This window comes from Salmo salar, chromosome ssa01 (genome assembly GCF_905237065.1).
Source record: "Salmo salar chromosome ssa01, Ssal_v3.1, whole genome shotgun sequence".
Lineage (NCBI taxonomy): Eukaryota > Metazoa > Chordata > Actinopteri > Salmoniformes > Salmonidae > Salmo > Salmo salar.
This window is the reverse complement of record NC_059442.1, coordinates 38,030,633-38,050,806: the sequence shown is the minus strand read 5'-3', so window position 1 is coordinate 38,050,806 and position 20,174 is coordinate 38,030,633. Positions and strand designations below refer to the sequence as shown.

At 43.1% G+C, this 20,174-nt stretch overlaps 1 protein-coding gene across 6 annotated transcripts in view; it reads right to left on the bottom strand.

Annotated features, from left to right (window-relative positions):
- Positions 1-20,174, bottom strand: part of npas3 (neuronal PAS domain protein 3) — a 341,058-nt gene that overhangs the window by 209,883 nt on the left and 111,001 nt on the right. The window lies entirely within an intron of this gene.

Below are 20,174 nucleotides of genomic sequence, written 5' to 3'. Positions count from 1 at the left end.
TAGATTAGGGCCTAATGAATTTATTTCAATTGACTTATTTCCTTATATGAATTGTAACTCAATAAAATCATTGAAATTGTTGCATGTTGCATATATATTCTTGTTCAGTATAAATAAAGGACCGAAATAAACAATCAGAAAAGAAGATGGACCGTTACACTAACAATTTAAAAAAATAAAATAGACATTTCAAATGTTATATTATTGGCTATGTACAGTTTTGTAACATACTGCAAATAGTTGAAGTACGAAAGGGAAAATAAATAAACAGAAAAATATACTGTAAGGTTGTATTTACAATGGAGTTTGTGCTCCAGCGGTTGCCTTTTTTTGTGCCAACAGGTCACTCTCTCAGGTCTCTCTCTCTCTTTTCTTCCTGCAGACAGATTGCTATTGTGAACGGATTGCTTCACTCCACCACACCCCCCCAAACGAGTTTAAAGTATTTTGTCCTGGATTGCATTAGGCAGACTGAAATTAATCTACCATTACAGGGAGAATTTAAGACTCTACAGCTTTGAGGGTGCCTGCCATAAAATAGTTTAACTGCTCTACTGAAACCATGATTGGTTGAGGCAACGGGCGAGCATTTTATCATGTGCTAAGGAGAGGACAGGGAAGGCAGAATAGGACAGTAGTATTGGCTTGTGTCCTGAGCTACATGTAAACAAGGAAACACTTCCGAGACGGAAATAGAGACAGCATGTCTAGATTCTAATGATGAATATTATGCGAATTTTAAGGACCTAATAGTATGCATTGTCTTAAATGCTGTCTCAAGGGTAAAGAGGATATAATTATCAGAGGGATTAAGAAAAGGATTTAAAACAACTAAAAGTAGAACATTATTGTGAAAAGGCAGCAATTTAAGAAGCCTTCTGAGCCAAATTGATGCGTGGACAAATTGAGAAGTGGGTCATGTCTCCTACAGTACAGTATACATGGGAGACTAATAGGAATGTTGGTTCTTAGATCAGCTGCATCATCAGCAGGAGTGAGTAAGTAGAGTCACATCAGAGGAGGGAACCTCTGCATGGGGGTGCGGAGGCCTCAGCTCCGGAGCACACACCCCTCCAACCTCTCACCCCGCAAGCTTACCTCCAGCCCTCCCACCCAGCCCAGAGCAGAGCAGAGCAGAGCAACACCATGCCGCTGGGCTGGGAGCTGAAGGAAACTCCTTCCCTAGCTGTCTGCTCGTTAGCACAGAGGGGAATATGCATGTCAGCAAACACACTCCACCAGGCGCTAGCTGGAGTAGCAGGGCTGCTCCTAGCATTTCCTCAGCTGACTTTGCAAGGTAATGAGGCGAATACAAACGTGTTTCACGGGCCCTGGCCTCTGCCTCTCTTTGTCTAGAGGTATGTTCCACCTAGCTACCATTTCGACTAATCAGACGGGAAAGGCCTCCATTTTCGGCGTGTGTTTAACTTCAAATGAAGAGATAATGCAGTGATGTAACCTTGCTAACCTTGGTGTTTAGGTATTACACCCTGTAGACCAGTGGTTCCCAACCTTTTGTAGTTACTGAACCACCAACAGAGTATTGCTCTTGCCCAGAGTACCCCTGAAGTAACCCTCATGTGAATTTTAGCAGTATGCCTATGGTCTCAGGAGTCTTCTCAAGTACACCCTGTGGATAGGCCCCCAGGGGTCCTAGTACCTACTGCCTTAGACAGTGCTAAGGGCCTAAAGGTGTGAAATGTTTATAGCCGGAATTCACAAAAGTATGTGTGTGTGTGTGTGTGTGTGTGTGTGTGTGTGTGTGTGTGTGTGTGTGCGTGCGTGCGTGCGTGCGTGCGTGCGTGTGTAAAATGCACACAACCTCTAATGTATTGATTCCGGACAAACCCATAAACAGAGGTGACACCAGTTTCCTGTACCCTAATTAACCATCTTACTTAGTGTGCAGCACTCCTTGGGTATGTCTTGTGTGTGTCCAAAATGAAACCCTAAACCCTATTCCCTACTACTTTTGACCAGGGATATTCCCTATAGAGTACACTACTTAGTGCACTATATAGGAAAAAGGGTGCCATTTCGGGTTCACACAAGGAAGAATAGGGTGCTGATTAAAGTAAGTATAAGCCTGGTCAAAGGTAGTGCATTACAGTATATAATAAACAGAGTGCCATTCTGGACGCAGTCCTTGAACACCTACTAGAAACACAACACAAACACATTTGAACAACACCACCAACTGCTTCCTGTGAGAAGGGCTGTGCTTTTTGTTTTGGTGTTCTTTTCTTTTAGCCAATTTAACACAGAGAACAGTTTGTCACAAACAGGATAGAATGAAAAGGTGTTTCAACATCAGACACAGTTCTGTGTTGTTCCAAACACTTTGCAGAGGATTTCAAACTGGGCCTTTTCCGCACGGCGCTCGACAGACAGTTTTCTCTTGAAGCTGCTAAGGAACAGCAGACTGGCGGTGATCTCAACGTTAGAAGTGACACCCCTCCAGAAAGTGGTTTGTAATTGTTGTGATTATGCGTTTTGGAACGAGATAAAATGACTTGCGTTTTGTCGACAGCGTGACCTAATGGAACGTGTTGGGGTGTTAAGGGAGGGTGTAGCCGCTGTTGCCTAAACTAGGAGTAATTATGTGATTTAAATTTTTTTTTTTTTTTAAATGGCTCTCACTGTCTATGTCCCATTTGGCACCCTATTCCCTATATAGTGCACTACTTTTGACTATGGGCCCTGGTCAAAAGTAGTGCACGTTATAGTGAATAAGATGCCATTTTGGACGCAACCACTCACTCAGTTATATAAAGTATGCAGAAAAAAATGGTTGAAAGCTAAACTGCAAAGGCTAATGAAAAGAGATCAATAGAGAATTTAACGAGGCGGCTAGGCTAAATACTTGCAGTTGGACTTTTTCCCATTCAAATGAAGTCCAGGCTTCTATTGTCTTCTGTAACTGCAGCACTTTGATACACACCACGGTGCCCATACTGCGATGCTTAAATTGTTGGTGGGCGACATGAGGCAAGTGCTAGCTGCATGACAACAAACTTTTCATTTTGAAGGGTTCCTTCACAAGGCTGTTTCACTAATCCTTTGTTAACCTACTGTATGATGTTGTGTTTGCAACAAACTGCCTCATCAAGAGAGTGTTACACATCTACATTTGAGTCATTTAGCAGACGCTCTTATCCAGAGCAAATTACAGGAGGAATTAGGGTGAAGTGCCTTGCTCAAGGGCACATCCACAGATTTTTCACCTAGTCAACTCCGGGATTCGAACCGGTGACCTTTCAGTTACTTAACCGCTAGGCTAACTGTATTTTCAGCTGTATTTTGTCTCTAGTCTCCAGATGACAAACACCAATGTTGCTCACTAGGTTTACTCTCCCTCAGACCATAGCAGCACAGGCAGCGTTTTCTCTTTTTCTTTTGAAGTTAATAAAAATAATTTCTGCTTATTTCAATGTTTGCATGCCGACACCCTCCTGCCTTGTTTGTATCGAGGACCAACCAACAAGTGCAGTTTACACCAAATTTACATTTAAAAGGGGCCCCAGCGTGCAACGTAAAATAAGTGTTGATTCTGAGGAATATCAGCTGTGAAATCGATTGAGGTGCTCTGCTCTCTCCACAACAGGCAGGCAGAGCTGCGGCCAGCCTTGGCTTTCCAGCCACAGCTACAGGCTACTTCAAAAGGCAATTAGTGTGATTTCACATTCCCCGGCAGCTGAATAATTTCGTGTAATTTCAGCCGCACTGGATGGAGGCCAAGTTTTGCTCGAAAGCGCATCCCCCTGATTTTCCCCTTTTCCCCCCAACTGAAAACCTTTTTTCTGTTTCTCCAAGTTGCCTCTCTCTCTCACTCTCTCCCTCTCTCTTTATATTTCACTCACTCACTCACTCACTCACTCACTCACTCACTCACTCACTCACTCACTCACTCACTCACTCACTCACTCACTCACTCACTCACTCACTCACTCACACTCTCTCTCTCTCTATTTCTCTATTTCTTCTTTCCCTTTCTCTCTCTCTCTCTCTCTCTCTCTCTCTCTCTCTCTCTCTCTCTATATTTCTCTATTTCTTCTTTCCCTTTCTCTCTCCCTCTTCTCTCCCTATCCCCCTCTCTCCCCCTCTCTCTGGTGATAATTTGGAATCCTGTAGAAACACGGCTGTCCTAATTACATGGGGCTCAGCACACGCTGTCCCCTCTACCCAGCAGCCCCTGTACCACAGTCCCAGAGGGGGCCGGTCACCTGTGGCCGCCATTCGCTGCATTACCCCCCTACCCACACCCCGACACCCCCCTGCGACTCTGACTAATTTCATTTTAGTACAGTGCTGTCAGACATCTCTCCTGTCTCTTCGCTTTTAATCGATTAGCTGAATGTCTCTATAATACATCAGCAGCCAGCTGCCTGCCTGGCAGAACGGGATTGGGTCAAACAGACAGTTTAATTACTGTACCTATGAACCAACACACACACACCACGGACGCACAAAAACACACACACGCACGCACACACCAAACAGCTAGCTACACACATACAGTATAACAACACTAGAGTACAACCAAGCCTTTCCATTTCCTGGTGTGAAGTAGATATGAGGTCAAATTGAACCCTGGCTCATCCATATAGTATCACCATGGGAGAATACTGTTGGTATGGAGGACCTACTGTAACTATATAGCTTGGATTTTTGAAGATGATGATACACATTAAGGACTGTAATAAAAAGGCACCTAAGTAATTTTACTGCACATGATATATATGGGCCAAGGTCATTTGTTTATAACAATAAAATAAAACAAGACACTAACAAAGAAATCATTGGGGGGTTTTCAAATAAGAATGATAAAGGGCATTCCATACTATCTGGTGAGCGTGTGCTGGGGCTGGGTGTTTATGCTGATCAAAATAAGAATACAAGTAACAGTATGTTATTGACTATGACATTTTCCAAGTAATATACACTGTAGGGACTAGAGCAATGCATTGACTATATTATGCACTGAGTGTACAAAACATTAGGAACACCTGCTATTTCTATGACATAGACTGACTGATCAGGTGAATCCAGGTGAAAGCTATGATCCCTTATTGATACCACTTGTTAAATCCACTTCAATCAGTGTAGATGAAGGGGAGGAGACAGGTTAAAGAAGGATTTTTAAGCCTCGAGACATTTGAGTGGATTGTCAACACTAAAGATTGAGGTGCCTTTGAACGGGGTATGGTAGTAGGTGCCAGGCGCACCGGTTTGAGTGTGTCAAGAAACGCAATGCTGCTGGGATTTTCACGCTCAACAGTTTCCTGGGTGTATCAAGAATGGTCCACCACCCAAAGGACATCCAGCCAATTTGACACAACTGTGGGAAGCATTGGAGTCAACATGGGCCAGCATCTCTGTGGAACGCTTTCGACACCTTGTAGAGTCCATGACCTGATGAATTGAGGCTGTTCTGAGGGCAAAAGGGAGTGCACCTCAATATTAGGAAGGTGTTCCTAATGTTTTGTGCGCTCAGTGTATATAAAATCCAAGGAATTCAGCGAGGTAGTTGTTACAGGGCAACTAATGGATGGGTGGGTGTTGTTTGTTTACAGAGCTGTTCTTCTAAAGGCAGGCGGAGGCCAAAGTAGCCAGGTAAGGTGATGTTTCTGTCTGTGTACACAAATCCATCAGCGATAACTCTTGTTGAACTATGTCATGTCATGCATTTTCATTACAAACATGTAGGTACATCAGGAGCATTAGGCCTGCCTATAAATACACATCCCACTCAGATATCTACGCCCGTAGAACATAAATAATTACAAACTAAAAGGCCTGAATCATTAGGAGGGGAATGAAAGTGATTGATACATCGTAGAGGGTATGAGTAGGCTGGGCGAGAGGAGAGAGCTAGAGAGAGCAAACAGACTGTCCACTTTAGAAAGTGTCCACAGAATTGATTTAACAAGTTTAATGTGTGCATCAATGTGGGACTATTACTGGTTGTAAGCTCCAGTGATGCTATTTGTTCGACTGGCAAAATACTGCTCTTCAGAATGAGTGCATTAAGGGTAAAATTGCAGAGAAAACCCTATTACAACTTTATTGCTGGTAAATTGGAACCAAACGTTGTCTGTTTTTCAATTATTCTGAGTTACCCCGAGAAATAAATCGATTTTGTATAGGCTCAATCACAGAGAGAGTGATGAGAAACGGCTTATTACGCCCTAAGAAACCCAAGGCCTCTCTTTTGTTTTTCCCTTCAGCCATTTTCAAGAAATTGTCAATTAAGTACTTTCTTTCGTTTTCTATTGGGATTGGGTTCCTCAAGCTGTTCTTGTCCAAGGGAAGACAAGAGAATCATCATGAATCTTGTATGGAGTTGTGTCATTTCGCAATGCCTGTTTGGGTTTAAATTTTAATCTAGCCCGCCTCCCACCGTCATATTATGTCAACAGAGACATTGAACGACGCCATGGATAGATAATTATTGCACACATTCACACAGCCGGAGACGGGATATTTCTAGTCTGTTCCCTTTGACTAGGGTTGAAGTCAGTTTTACATAATATAAGAAAGTGAATGAAATAAGACATTAAATGATTTTGGCTCCCGTACATCTGGTTGAGAGGAGGGAGCTGTAGCTTTTTGTTATTAGCCATTGGTCCTGAGGTGAGATGGGGGAGATATCTGATAAGAACAGTAGAAAAGAACTGGAGTCGTCCCAACGAGGTACAGTACAGTATGATGTATGATCCTCATAGAGCAGCTAAGACAGACTGTACTCTGTACTGATGGGAATGGCTGATAGGCCTACAGGGATTTATCCTGATGGGGAGAGGTGATACCTTGGCTCGGGTTGGATAGATAACACTGCTGCTGCTGTACTCTACCCACCACAGTAATGAAATAGTACCAGAGTTTGTTTCCACTGTGTGGTGGCTCTATACTTTGACCTAAAACTAAAGCTATACTGTAAGGAAAATATACTGCAATGCTGCAGCAATAGTGCATAATTTCTTCCCTGAAAACGTTTCATGACGTAAACATCCCGTGAACGTTTTTCAATTAAAATAAAATAAAACGTTATTGGTCATACAAGTGATTAGCAGATGTTATTGCGGGTGTAGCGAAATGCTTGTGCTTCTAGCTCCGACAGTGCAGTAATATCTTACAAGTAATATCTAACAAATTACACAACAAATACCCAATACACACAAATCTAAGTAAGAATGAATTAAGACTATATACAGTTGAAGTCGGAACTTTACATACACCTTAGCCAAATACATTTAAACTCAGTTTTTCACAATTCCTGACATTTAATCCTAGTAAAAATTCCCTGTCTTAGGTCAGTTAGGATCACCACTTTATTTTAAGAATGTGAAATGTCAGAATAATAGTAGAGAGAATGATTTATTTCAGCTTTTATTTCTTTCATCACATTCCCAGTGGGTCAGAAGTTTACATACACTCAATTAGTATTTCGTAGCATTGCCTTTAAATTGTTGAACTTGGGTCAAACATTTCTGGTAGTCTTCCACAAGCTTCCCACAATAAGTTGGGTGAATTTTGGCCCATTCCTCCTGACAGAGCTGGTGTAACTGAGTCAGGTTTGTAGGCCTCCTTGCTCGCACATGCCTTTTCAGTTCTGCCCACAAATATTCTATGGGATTGAGGTCAGGGCTTTGTGATGGCCACTCTAATACCATGACTTTGTTGTCCTTAAGCCATTTTGACACAACTTTGGAAGTACGCTTGGATTGTCCATTTGGAAGACCCATTTGTGACCAAGCTTTAACTTCCTGACTGATATCTTGAGATGTTGCTTCAATATATCCACATCATTTTCCTCCCTCATGATGCCATCTATTTTGTGAAGTGCACCAGTCCCTCCTGCAGCAAAGCACCCCCACAACATGATGCTGCCACCCCCGGGCTTCAAGGTTGGGATGGTGTTCTTCAGCTTGCAAGCGTCCCCCCTTTTCCCTCCAAACATATTGATGGTCATTATGGCCAAACAGTTCTATTTCTAATTAATAAGACCAGAGGACTTGATCTTTGTCCCCATGTGCAGTTGCAAACCGTAGTCTGGCTTTTTTTACGGCGGTTTTGGAGCAGTGGCTTCTTCCTTGCTGAGCGACCTTTCAGGTTACATTGATATAATACTAGTTTTACTGTGGATATAGATACTTCCTCCAGCAACTTCACAGGGTCCTTTGCTGTTGTTCTGGGATTGATTTGCACTTTTCGCACCAAAGTACGTTCATCTCTAGGAGACAGAACGTGTCTTCTTCCTGGGCGGTATGATGGCTGCGTGGTCCCATGGTGAGGATACTTGCGTACTATTGTTTGTGCAGATGAACGTGGTACCTTCAGGCGTTTGGAAATTGCTCCCAAGGATGAACCAGACTTGTGGAGGTCTACAATTTGTTTTCTGAGGTCTTGGCTGATTTCTTTTGATTTTCCCATGATGTCAAGCAAAGAGGCACTGAGTTTGAAGGTAGGCCTTGAAATACATCTACAGGTACACCTCCAATTGACTCAAATTATGTCAATTAGCCTATCAGAACCTTCTAAAGCCATGACATCATTTTCTGGAATTTTCCAAGCGGTTTAAAGGCACAGTCAACTTAGTGTATGTAAACTTCTGACCCACTAGAAATGTGATAAAGTGAATTATAAGTGAAATAATCTGTCTATAAACAATTGTTGGAAAGATTACTTGTGTCATGCACAAAGTAGATGTCTTAACCGACTTGCTAAAACTATAGTTTGTTAACAAGACATTTGTGGAGTGGTTGAAAAATGAGTTTTAATGACTCCAACCTAAGTAAAGTTCCGACTTCAACTGTAACGGAACGGACTAAGATACAGTAGAATAGTATAGAATACAGTATATACATATGAAATGAGTAATGCAAGATATGTAAACATTATTAAGTGAATGAGATACCGTAGAATAGTATAGAAAACAGTATATACATATGAGATGAGTAATGCCAGATATGTAAACATTAAGTGATTAAGATACCGTAGAATAGTATAGAAAACGGTATATAGATATGACATGAGTAATGCCAGATATGTAAACATTATTAAAGTGACTAGTGTTCCATTCCTTAAAGTGGCCAGTGATGGATGTTTAAAAGTCTGATGGCCTTGAGATAGAAGCTGTTTTTCAGGGTCTCGGTCACATCTTTAATGTACCTGTACTGACCTCGCCTTCTGGATGATAGTGGGGTGAATAGGCAGGGCTCGGGTAGTTGATGTCCTTGATGATCTTTTTGGCCTTCCTGTGACATCGGGTGCTGTAGTTGTCCTGGAGGGCGGGTAGTTTTCCCCTGGTAATGCGTTGAGTATTCCGCACCACCCTCTGGAGATCCTTGCAGTTGGGGGCGGTGCAGTTGCCATACCAGGCGGTGATACAGCCCGACAGGCTGCTTTCAATTGTGTATCTGTAAAGGTTTGTGAGGGTTTTAGGTGACAAGCCAGATTTCTTTAGCCTCCTGAGGTTGAAGAGGCTCTGTTGCACCTTCTTCACCACACTGTCTGTGTGGGTGGTCCATTTCAGTTTGTCAGTGATGTGCACACCAAGGAACTTGAAACTTTCCACCTTCTCCACTGCGGTCCCATCGATGTAGATAGGGGGGTGCATCCTCTGCTGTTTCCTGAAGTCCACGATCATCTCCTTTATTTTGTTGACGTTGAGTGAGAGGTTGTTTTCCAGGCACCACACTCCCAGAACCCTCACCCTCTCCCTGTAGGCTGTCTCATCATCACTGGTAATCAAGCCTACTACTGTTGTGTCTTCTGCAAACTTGATGATTGAGTTGGAGGCGTGCTTGGCCACGCAGTCATGGGTGAACAGGGAGTACAGGAGGGGGCTGAGCATGCACGCTTGTGGGGCCACCGTGTTAAGGATCAGCGGAGTGGAGGTGATGTTTCCTACTTTCACCACCTGGGGGCGACCCGTCAGGAAGACCAGGACCCAGATGCACAGGGCGGGGTTCAGACCCAGGGCCCCGAGCTTAATGATGAGATTGGAGGGTACTATGGTGTTGAATGCTGAGCTGTAGTCAATAAACATCATTCTTACATAGGTATTCCTCTTGTCCAGATGGGATAGGGAGGTGTGCAGAGTGATGAGTGGAATACATTATATACATATGTTGTTGTCTTTGTAGATAGTGTAGTTTCACTTTTGCCACGACTTTACGATACAGACTAAAGGGGATTTTCATCTATGAGGTCTGCACCAAAACTAGAGCGAGTGCCCAGCAAGAAAAAGTGGTTCTGCAAAAGTTCCCAGAGCAAATGTTCTAATAACACAAAAACTGCTGTTGCAAGAACGTTCCCAGAACATTGCTCTCACATTTTACTGCGGCAGCATGTTCTAAAAACATTACATTACCTGGAAACCTAATGAGAGCGTTTGGGGAATGTTCTGTGGTGGTTGTTACAGATGTTGTGCACAACATTTTGGTGAATGTTAAGGGAACATTCCAAGGATATTTTGTTGCTAACGTTATTTTTTTAAATAATATTTATTTATTTTTTACATTTTATCAAACTAATGTTAGATAAAATCCTAACTAGAACTTAACGGGAATCGTAGCTAATGTTTGGGGGATTTTTCCAGTTTGCTGGGAGTGTTATAATACACTGAGAGCCTAGAGAAAGCTGTGTAACATCCAAAGACATGCAAATTCCAGCAGACCAACAGGCTAGGCTACAGACAAAAAAAAAAAGTCAAACAGCTCGTTGGCTGAGTTTAATTAAGGGATCTGCATAATTTGAAAATGCAGTAGCCCCCCCACCCCCACAAAAAAAAAATCTAAATCAAACTGCCGCCTTGATGTTGATATCATTTAATGGCATCAGCTCCTTTACGGCGTCAGTGCGTGTGTTTCTGGTGTCTCGTTGCCACGGCGCAGAGAGGAGAGGCAGGAAGGAACACTGATCGCTGCTGTGTTAAGACAAATGAGAGGATGTAAAAACGGAGGAAGAGGAGGGGGGGTGACACTCTAGTTGTGACAATTAGACTGCTGCTCTCTCAGTGCTCTGTCTGACTGCTGAGATGCATCTCCTTCATAGATGACATCCCAAACAAGTCGTTGGAGAAGAAAAGAAAGATGTTATTAATCAGGAGAACATGCTCCTCCTGACCCCAGCTAAACAATGGGGATCAACGACTCTAAAGAAGGGCTTAGAAGACTTCTCATGACGCTCACATCTTTCTTCTTCGCCAGTAATTGGCTTGGCGTGTTGCTCTGAGAGTACACGGCGATACAGAACTACAGTACATGTACAGCCGCATCCTAAAGGGCACACTGTTCTCCATAGTGCACTATATAGGGAATAGGGTGCCATTTGGACCCGCCCAACGACGCCTCGTCCATTTAGCTTTGTTTTTACCTGACAAAATACATGAACACATACATTTCCAATCCTGAACGTACATTGTTGATGTCTTGAAAAAAGTGCAGTGGGTTTATTATTATTTCTCTCTTCCAAGGTTAATGCAAGCTGGACTGCTTTCAAAATCTACTTCCTTACAAGGACTCAAAAGTCAATTTGCAACACTATCCCTGTCAAGCCTATAATCCTTATAACTCCATTTCCCAAACCCCCACCCTCCTCACACTAATTCAATTACAAAAAGTGTATATTCAAGAAAATGATTGACAGGAAACCGCAAATTAATCTTTTGGTCCTTGGAGACTGGTGGAACTTAAATTAAGTGATGTTCTTTAAACTAAACTACTATCCTACTTAGATGATTTGGAGAGTGGGAGAGGGTGTAATTGTTCAAAATGGCTACAATAAGTCATCAAAACGTTGCTTACAAATTCAGGCAGAGACTTCAAAGCAGTGGACAGCATCAACATTCTGGCTACTAGTGGCGAAGCGGCTTCCTTAACAATAAAAACAATGACTTCATGTTTTATTCATGAATACATATACATTCTCATTAGCACAGGCTGGTGGTGGTCAGGAGGGAGATGGCGGTGTGTGTGTGTGTGTGTGCGTCTGTGTGTCTGCATTTGCGTGTACGTGTGCATCTGTGTGTATGTGTTTGTGAGGCTGGGGGCCAAGCTGTGCTGGACGCCTTGGGGCTATCTGTTGATTGACTGGGCTGCGGTCCCAATGGTGGTGACCTCATGGACACTGTACTGAGGAGCTGTCTGTCGTTCTGCCTGCCTGCCCGTCGGTCCATCCGTCTGTCTATGCACCCTGGAGCTGGACCTCCTGTCCCCCCACTCTGTGGCCTTTCAGAAGGGCTGGGTGATGCTCACTCCTCTTCTCTCCCTGTCTGACTCCAACACATCAACACATCCCTGGGTAACAATGACTATGATGTTGCCATGTGGAGGCTATGCTGGCGGGCCCGCTCCGAGTCCAATGCTATCCCAGCCTGCATCCCAAATGGCACCCGATTCCCAATATAGTGCACTACTTTTGGCCAGGCCTCCTAGGGAATGTAGGGAATAGAGTGCCACTTGGGAGACACCCCCACTGTGCATGCCCCCGCCACCGGCCTTGTTATCACTCCTCATTAAAGGGCAGGTGCAGTCAATTCACCTTCGTCCTCGAGCTTAATCTGCGCCGGGCCAAATTATATCAACACCACAACATTTTAGCAAGGCAGACAGAGAGAGAGAGAAAATGCTTTTAGAGAAGGCTGTTATCAGAGAGGGGCTTATTATAGACATTAATAAATGAAACGGGTGACCGAAAACTGTTAGTCATGGGTTGAGATGGCAATAGCTAAATGCTTCACGCATGAATTGGCTGGTTTTTCAGACCCCTGCCAATGTCTTTTCTATCGCCGCACGCATCCCCTCGAACTCCCCCCGCTGTATGCGTTTTAAATTGTAGAAATTCATTGGTTTCGATATGAGGGTCTTTGCGACAGCAAGCAAACAGAGTGATTAAGTCCAGGCCTGGCTATTGAGGGGCAGAAAATGGTGCGATTAAATTGGATGATTAGGGGAGTCATTTGTGTCCTGTATGAGTGGGAGGAACCGTCACAAACACTTCAGGGGCCAGAGCCCTCTCTGACCTTCACCTGACATAGTACCTAAAGTCTCTCTCTCTCTCTCTCTCTCTCTCTCTCTCTCATCATTCTCTCTCGCTTTCTCCCTGTATCTGTCTCTTTCACGCTCTTCTCTCTTTACACCCATCCATTAATGTAGCGCTGCATTAGTCAATGCTGGAGTTTACCTTTGTCAGAGGGATAAATCAACAGTAAAGGTGGTGAGAGCAAAGCAAGCCCACATGATTTAGTTTCGATCAATTAATAGTGAAGTGACGGACTGACTGGACCCCATGTTACGCCAGCCTGTACACACAGAGGAAGATCTGCCCAGTCAAAGGATATTGGCACTGTAATGTTTTAAAAGAAACAATATCACAGAGTTATTTTGGACATTTTGATTCATGCGAAAGGTTGTAAAGCTACCAAGACAACTTGGCTTAATTATGAAACGCATTACTGCTGCCGTAGTCAAGACAATTACATTTGATTGGATACTTTCTTTGTTCAACAAGCTCTTTTCATGTCATTTTAATTTACTGTCAAAGCAGGCTGAATATTGGAAACTAAATTATTTACTGCAGGCTCCATAAGCCAATAATGTTCCATTTGTCTGGTACTGAGAGGGACTAGACTAACACGATTATTAAGGACATTAGTTGTAATGGTACATGTCCTTCACTTGATTTGAGCCTTCGTGCTGTGCTTTTAGACATTGCACTTCAAACGGACTGCACTTCATCCAGAGAGCTGCCTGTCATCTGTCTAGCCTGTTCTACTGACTGAGGCTGTGGCCGTGGAGCAGTTCAGGACCGATAAGGCCAATACAGACCAGTACGGTACATTGCCAAATGACTCCTCCACCCCGGTCGTACAGTATGTTTCAGAGTACCTTGTTGTAGCCTACTGCGACTACTCTTACTGCATCCTACACAATTTCATTCTTTTCTGCATAATTTCTCAGTTCAGGCTACACCTCTGTATTTCCTGATTTATCGACAAGTCTTTAATCTATTTTCCACGACCGTTGTTGTCCTTGGGATAAGGACCTTGGCTACAGTAGAGAGCTGAGACCTTCATGGCTGGGCGATGTGAGAGGGCCATGTGAAGGCAGTGCTCTGCTCTACTCTGGGCTCTATAATGTAAACCCACGGTGGTGATTTGTACCACTTTGTGTGGGTATTAGGTCCAGCTGACTAAACGGCCAGTCACAACGCTAGAAACAAGCCTTTCCATATTCATTCCAACTGTCCCTCTGATTTATTTCTCCATTACTGGACCATTTGCAGAAGCACTAATTACTGAGCCCACCGACGCAAGGTATAGTGCCTGGTTACATGAGCAACTAACGCAGCTACAGTAGGCCATGTACTGTAATAAAATAAATGCTTTTAACCCTTGATCTTTTTACAATCGTCCCACAAGGGTCTGCAATTTCTTTGAAAAACAAAGTTTACAGTAATCATGTTGTGTAGGAAGTAACGCTTTGATAATACAAGTTCAGAACAAAAATGCACTCAACATACAATCATGCATATCATAAGCACACATAGACACACACACACACAGAAGGGGGGGGGGGCATTCTGAAGTGCAGTTTCATACAGCTACTAAGCTACTGGCAAGTGGCAACCTTTGCTTTGTTGTCTCCATTGATGAGTGAAATAGGCCATTAGGACCAGTTACACAGTAGCACACAGAGAGTCTTCATTAAGAAAGACTAGGCACACAAACATCTATGTGATTTCATGTCCCAGAGAAAACATCTTATAAAAAAGTCATGTCTTATTTACTAAGAAAATGACTCGTATTCAACCACACTCTTTTGCCCTCCCAGTGTTCCATTTAATTGTTATCTGTTAAGAAATATAAACAAAGTGACTACACTATTCTCCTTCATTAAAAGACATTGTTCAACAACAATGCTTCCCAGAGCTGTTTGTGCCCACAAAAAGGTGTACAAGTAATTGTTTCCATGGCAATTACTTTTCTTGGTTGTGCATAATAAAATAAATAAAGAAAATAACAAAAACATGCCCACCAGCCTTCCAATGCAGCCAAAAGCAATTTCCTCTTCTAAATTTAGTTATGCAAAGCCTATGGGCATCATCAGCATTTAGTAATTACTTTTATAATTACTGCTGTTTTGCTCACTGTCATTCAATTTTTCTTACACCACGACTGGGGAATCGAACATCTCACACTCACAGCTGGGCAAATTACTATCCATATATTAATTGAGAGAGAAATATAGGAAGCTGTTTAGTCCATGCAGTTCCTCTACTATTATACACTAACTAACCTGTGTGTGTCTATACAAGCTGCCATTTTTCCAAAAGGTGCATTAATGCCAAATTTATTTTCTGTGTCCTGAGTGTCTATTGTGATGCAAACACCATCGGTTGCATACCAAATGGCACCCTGTTCCCTTAATTGTGCACTAGATTTGACCAGGGACCATAGGGACACCTATAGGGCTCTGGTCAAAAGTAGTGCACTATATAAGGATAGGGTGCCATTTGGGACGGATCCCATTAATTCCCTCATTACCATCAACAATGCGCATGGCACAATGGGCAACAGGGAAAGTGTACTTTAATCAGTGCCCTCTTCAGCGCCAACCTGCTCACCCAAAAGCCCTTCATATGAAGGGACTTGGCCACTTAGGGATTACAGCTAGATCGCTCTGCCAGGTGGTCAAAGGCTTCAACCAGATAACGTGTTTAACACAATTTGACATGTAGAGTTATAGTAGTTCATATTACATTACCCCCTTGATCAGGTGGGTGGTAGATTGGTAATATCCCCCAAGTAGTGGCAATGGGAAGGAGTTTATTATTTGGTGGAAAAAGGATTGATATAATATCTATAGTGCTGGGTAGGGAGGGAGGGAGGAGGCTAGACTGTGAAGTAGAGAAGGCAGCGTGCATAGACCTCAGACACCTCAAGGTCAATGTGAAAAGTCACTGACAAAAACGTGTCCTTTGGAGCAAGTACATGGGCTTTTGGCACTGATTCCATTCTTTTAATAGTTGCTTTGCAGCTGAGTTAAATAAGAAAAACACCAAGTGACAGGTACAACACTTGTGAGAAGTGCACAGTGGTCCACTTTTTCATTTGTTCTAAAAAAGAATGTTCATTTCTCAAGCGGATTATTTGAATATGTATGAACTGAATGTTTAATTATAACCATAAACAGTATAAACTTCATATCCATTTTGTTTGGCTTGCATTTCCTGATATGGAGCATTTTCCTTTGCAAAACATCAAAGTGGGAAACATATTGCCATCATGTAAAATAAGTTATGTTTGGTCATTCCAGCCGTAATGGAGGAGACTATTAGTGATAGCAGCAGGCTAAGTACTGAAACCATCAAATCTGAAAGGGCTGGATGGACCATAACTACAGAAATCCCACTGCTGCTTCTCTTCTCTCTGTAATTAACACAACTGTTCCAAATGGCACCTTATTCCCTATGTAGTGCACTATTTTTGACGAGGCCCTACATAGGGAATAGGGTGCCATTTGGGAAACAAGCTAAGATTCTTAATGTGCAGGGGACATCCAGGAGACTGACACTCAGCACGAACAGCTTGATGGAAATCAAATAGGACAAGCCCACACATAGACAAAGAGAATAGACAGCCTCTCTGGTTGGTTCCTCTTTGAAGATGATCCTTGATAGCCTGGCTGATGCGACCCAGCGATGAAGAGCTTTGAGTCACTGGTTTGGACTGGAAGCTGTTTGATAATGCAATATTCGGTCCGAAACTGAGCAAACGCATTGATTGGTTCTCTCTAATGTTTTATTTCCTGGGGTTGTTAACTGCCTTGCTCAAAGGCAGGACAGCAGATTTTCCCACCTTGCCAGCTCAGGGATTTGAACGGTTACTGTCCCAACACTCTAACCGCTAGGCTACCTGCCGCCCGAGGAGAACCAACCAGTAAAAGCACAGTCCCCTTCATTATCAACGCAGCGCGCCGTCCACATTGAAACAGCCTTTCCAGACTCTGAAGTCAGGAGGACTTCAAGTTTGGTATCAGACTAGAGTTGACCCCTAATTTAACACAAAGCTATCATTGGATACCAAACAACACTGTGGCCTATTCAGTTGACACAGTCAGTCACGTGGACAAATTCCCCCATCCTTCAGTGAAGTTATTCTCACCATTTGGATTCCGATAGTAAATTATAAATCCTTATACTGTACCAGTCAAAAGTTTGGACAAACTACTCATTCAAGGGTTTTTCTTTATTTTTACTATTTTCTACATTATAGAATTATAGTGAAGACATCAAAACTATGAAATAACACATATGGAATCATGGAGTAACCAAAAAGTGTTAAACAAATCATTATTATTCAAAGAAGCCACCCTTTGCCTTGATGACAGCTTTGCACACTCTTGGCATTCTCACAACCAGCTTCACCTGGAATGCTTTTCCAACAGTCTTGAAGGAGTTCCCACATATGCTGAGCACTTGTTGGCTGCTTTTCCTTCACTCTGCAGTCCAACTCATCCCAAACCATCTCAATTGGGTTGAGGTCAGGTGATTGTGGAGGCCAGGTCATCTGATGCTGCACTCCATCACTCTCCTTCTTGGTAAAATAGCCCTTACACAGCCTGGAGGTATGGTGGGTCATTGTCCTGTTGAAAAGCAAATGAAAGTCCCACTAAGTGCAAACCAGATGGGATGGCGTATTGCTGCAAAATGCTGTGGCAGCCATGCTGGTTAGGTGTACCTTGAATTCTAAATAAATCACTGACATGATCCATTCACATACTCTGACAAAGACACGGCAGTTGGAACCAAAAATATCAAATTTGGACTCATCAGACCAAAGGACAGATTTCTTTCCAGCAATTCGACCATGAAGGCCTGATTCACACAGTCTCCTCTTCCTCTGAACAGTTGTTATTGAGATGTGTCTGTTACTTGAACTCTGTGAAGCATTTGTTTGGGCTGCAATCTGAGGTGCAGTTAACTCTAATGAACTTATCCTCTGCAGCAGAAGTAACTCTGGGTCTTCCTTTCCTGTGGCGGTCCTCATGAGAGCCAGTTTCATCATAGCGCTTGATGGTTTTTGCGACTGCACTTGAAGAAACTTTCAAAGTTCTTGACATTTTCCGGATTGACTGACCTTCATGTCTTAAAGTAAAGATGGACTGTTGTTTCTCTTTGCTTCTCTTTGCTTATTTGAGCTGTTCTTGGCATAATATGGACTTGGTCTTTGACCAAATAGGGCTATCTTCTATATACCAAGCCTACATTGTCACAACACAACTGATTGGCTCAAACGCATCAAGAAGGAAAGAAATTCCACAAATTAACTTTTAACAAGGCACACCTGATAATTGAAATGCATTCCAGGTGACTACCTCATGAAGCTGGTTGAGAAAATGCCAAGAGTGCGCAAAGCTGTCATCAAGGCAAAGGGTGGCTACTTTGAAGAATCTCAAATATAAAATATATTTTGATTTGTTTAACACTTTTTTGGTTACTACATGATTCCATATGTGTTAATTCATAGTTTTGATGTCTTGAATGAGTAGGTGTGTCCAAACTCTTGACTGGTACTGTATGTCCTACAAAAATTCAGAAAACAACAGAGTAAACAAGTAGACATTTAATGTACTGTATGTACTGTATAGTACAAATATGATTTGTGCAAGACGGTCTCTGAGCATTTTTGTTGTTGTTGAGCCATCTGATTTCTTGCTGTTCGTAAAGTGTGGCATTTTGGTGACTGCTCTCCGCTCTGCTCCTCTCTGATTTGCTCCTCTCTGCTCTGCTCCTCTCTGCCCTGTTCCTCTGCTCTGCTCCTCTCTGCTCTGCTCCTCTCTGCTCTGCGCCTCTCTGCTCTGCATGCATGAATAATAATATGGCCAGGTGGTGGAGGGGTTGGAGGGGGTCAGGAGGCGTGCGCCAGCCGCCAAACAAGAGAAAGGTCATGCTTGTTTGTGCAGTGTCCTTCAACAGATGTGAACCGCCTCTGACAGAGACTAGCAAATTCCGGTTAAAACGCTCAGAAAAAATTAGTTGATGGGTCAATTACAGTAAAGGTCACTAGAAGGCAAAGAGGAGAGAAAGGAGAGCGGCGAGAGAGGAGAGGCGAGAAGTTACGATAATAAATCAACAATGTTTGGAGAGAAGTGGAGGTCAAATTCTTTTAGCTCCGATGCCAGTAATATCGGCTACCGCTTTTATTACTTATCCAAGCTTCCTCACACTAGAGGCTGTTCTAAGGACGTTTGGCAACTCAGACAGACATCACCGCCGTCCAAACGCCAGCTCTAACCCATGCTTTATTCTGAACAAAAATAGAAAATAATAAAAAAAGAAAGAATGAGAATTTTCCCGAAGCAAAGATCCATTCCAAAACCAGAGTGAATTTACAAAACCGGCGCAGTGCTACTGAGATTTCCCTAAAGGTTACAATCATCAGTTATTAAGTCGAAATGTCTTGTCAGAAGCTGGCTCAGTTTTCTCCTGCAGCAAATTTCCTATAATAACATATTCATGGTAACACCTACACGGGTGTGTATGTTAAGGCACAAGGCAAATTGATTGAGAGACTGGGCCTGCCAAATGAACTGGGCCGGCCATGTATCAGAAACAATATTATTCTGCTGCTGTGTGCGGCTAACCTTGATCTGTGTTGCACAAACAACCCTGAAGAGAAATGATCCTGGCCTTTCCTCTCCGCTCCCTCTTCTGGTACAATAACCTAGCATATGCCCCCTCCCTCCTAACCCCTCCTTCCCTGCCATATTACACAGTGCATTGACAAACCTGGATCCTTTGTGTGTGTGTGTGTGTGTGTGTGTGTGTGTGTGTGTGTGTGTGTGTGTGTGTGTGTGTGTGTGTGTGTGTATGTGTGTGTGTGTGTGTGTGTGTGTGTGTGTGTGTGTGTGTGTGTGTGTGTGTGTGTGTGTGTAACATCTGTAAACCATGCTCTTCCGCCAGCTGTGTGTCTGGCACGCTGGGAGCTGTGGAAGCTTGGGTCAGGCTCATCTAATGTAGCCTATTCAGAAATAACACTGATTCATGGGCAGAGGGAGATGGTCAGCCGTCTCCATTAGCTACCGGCGATGCACAGCAACAAAAAGAATGGGATCAATACGCCGCTCTTTTCAGAATGTAGTGCAAATAAAATGTGGTGAGTTAGT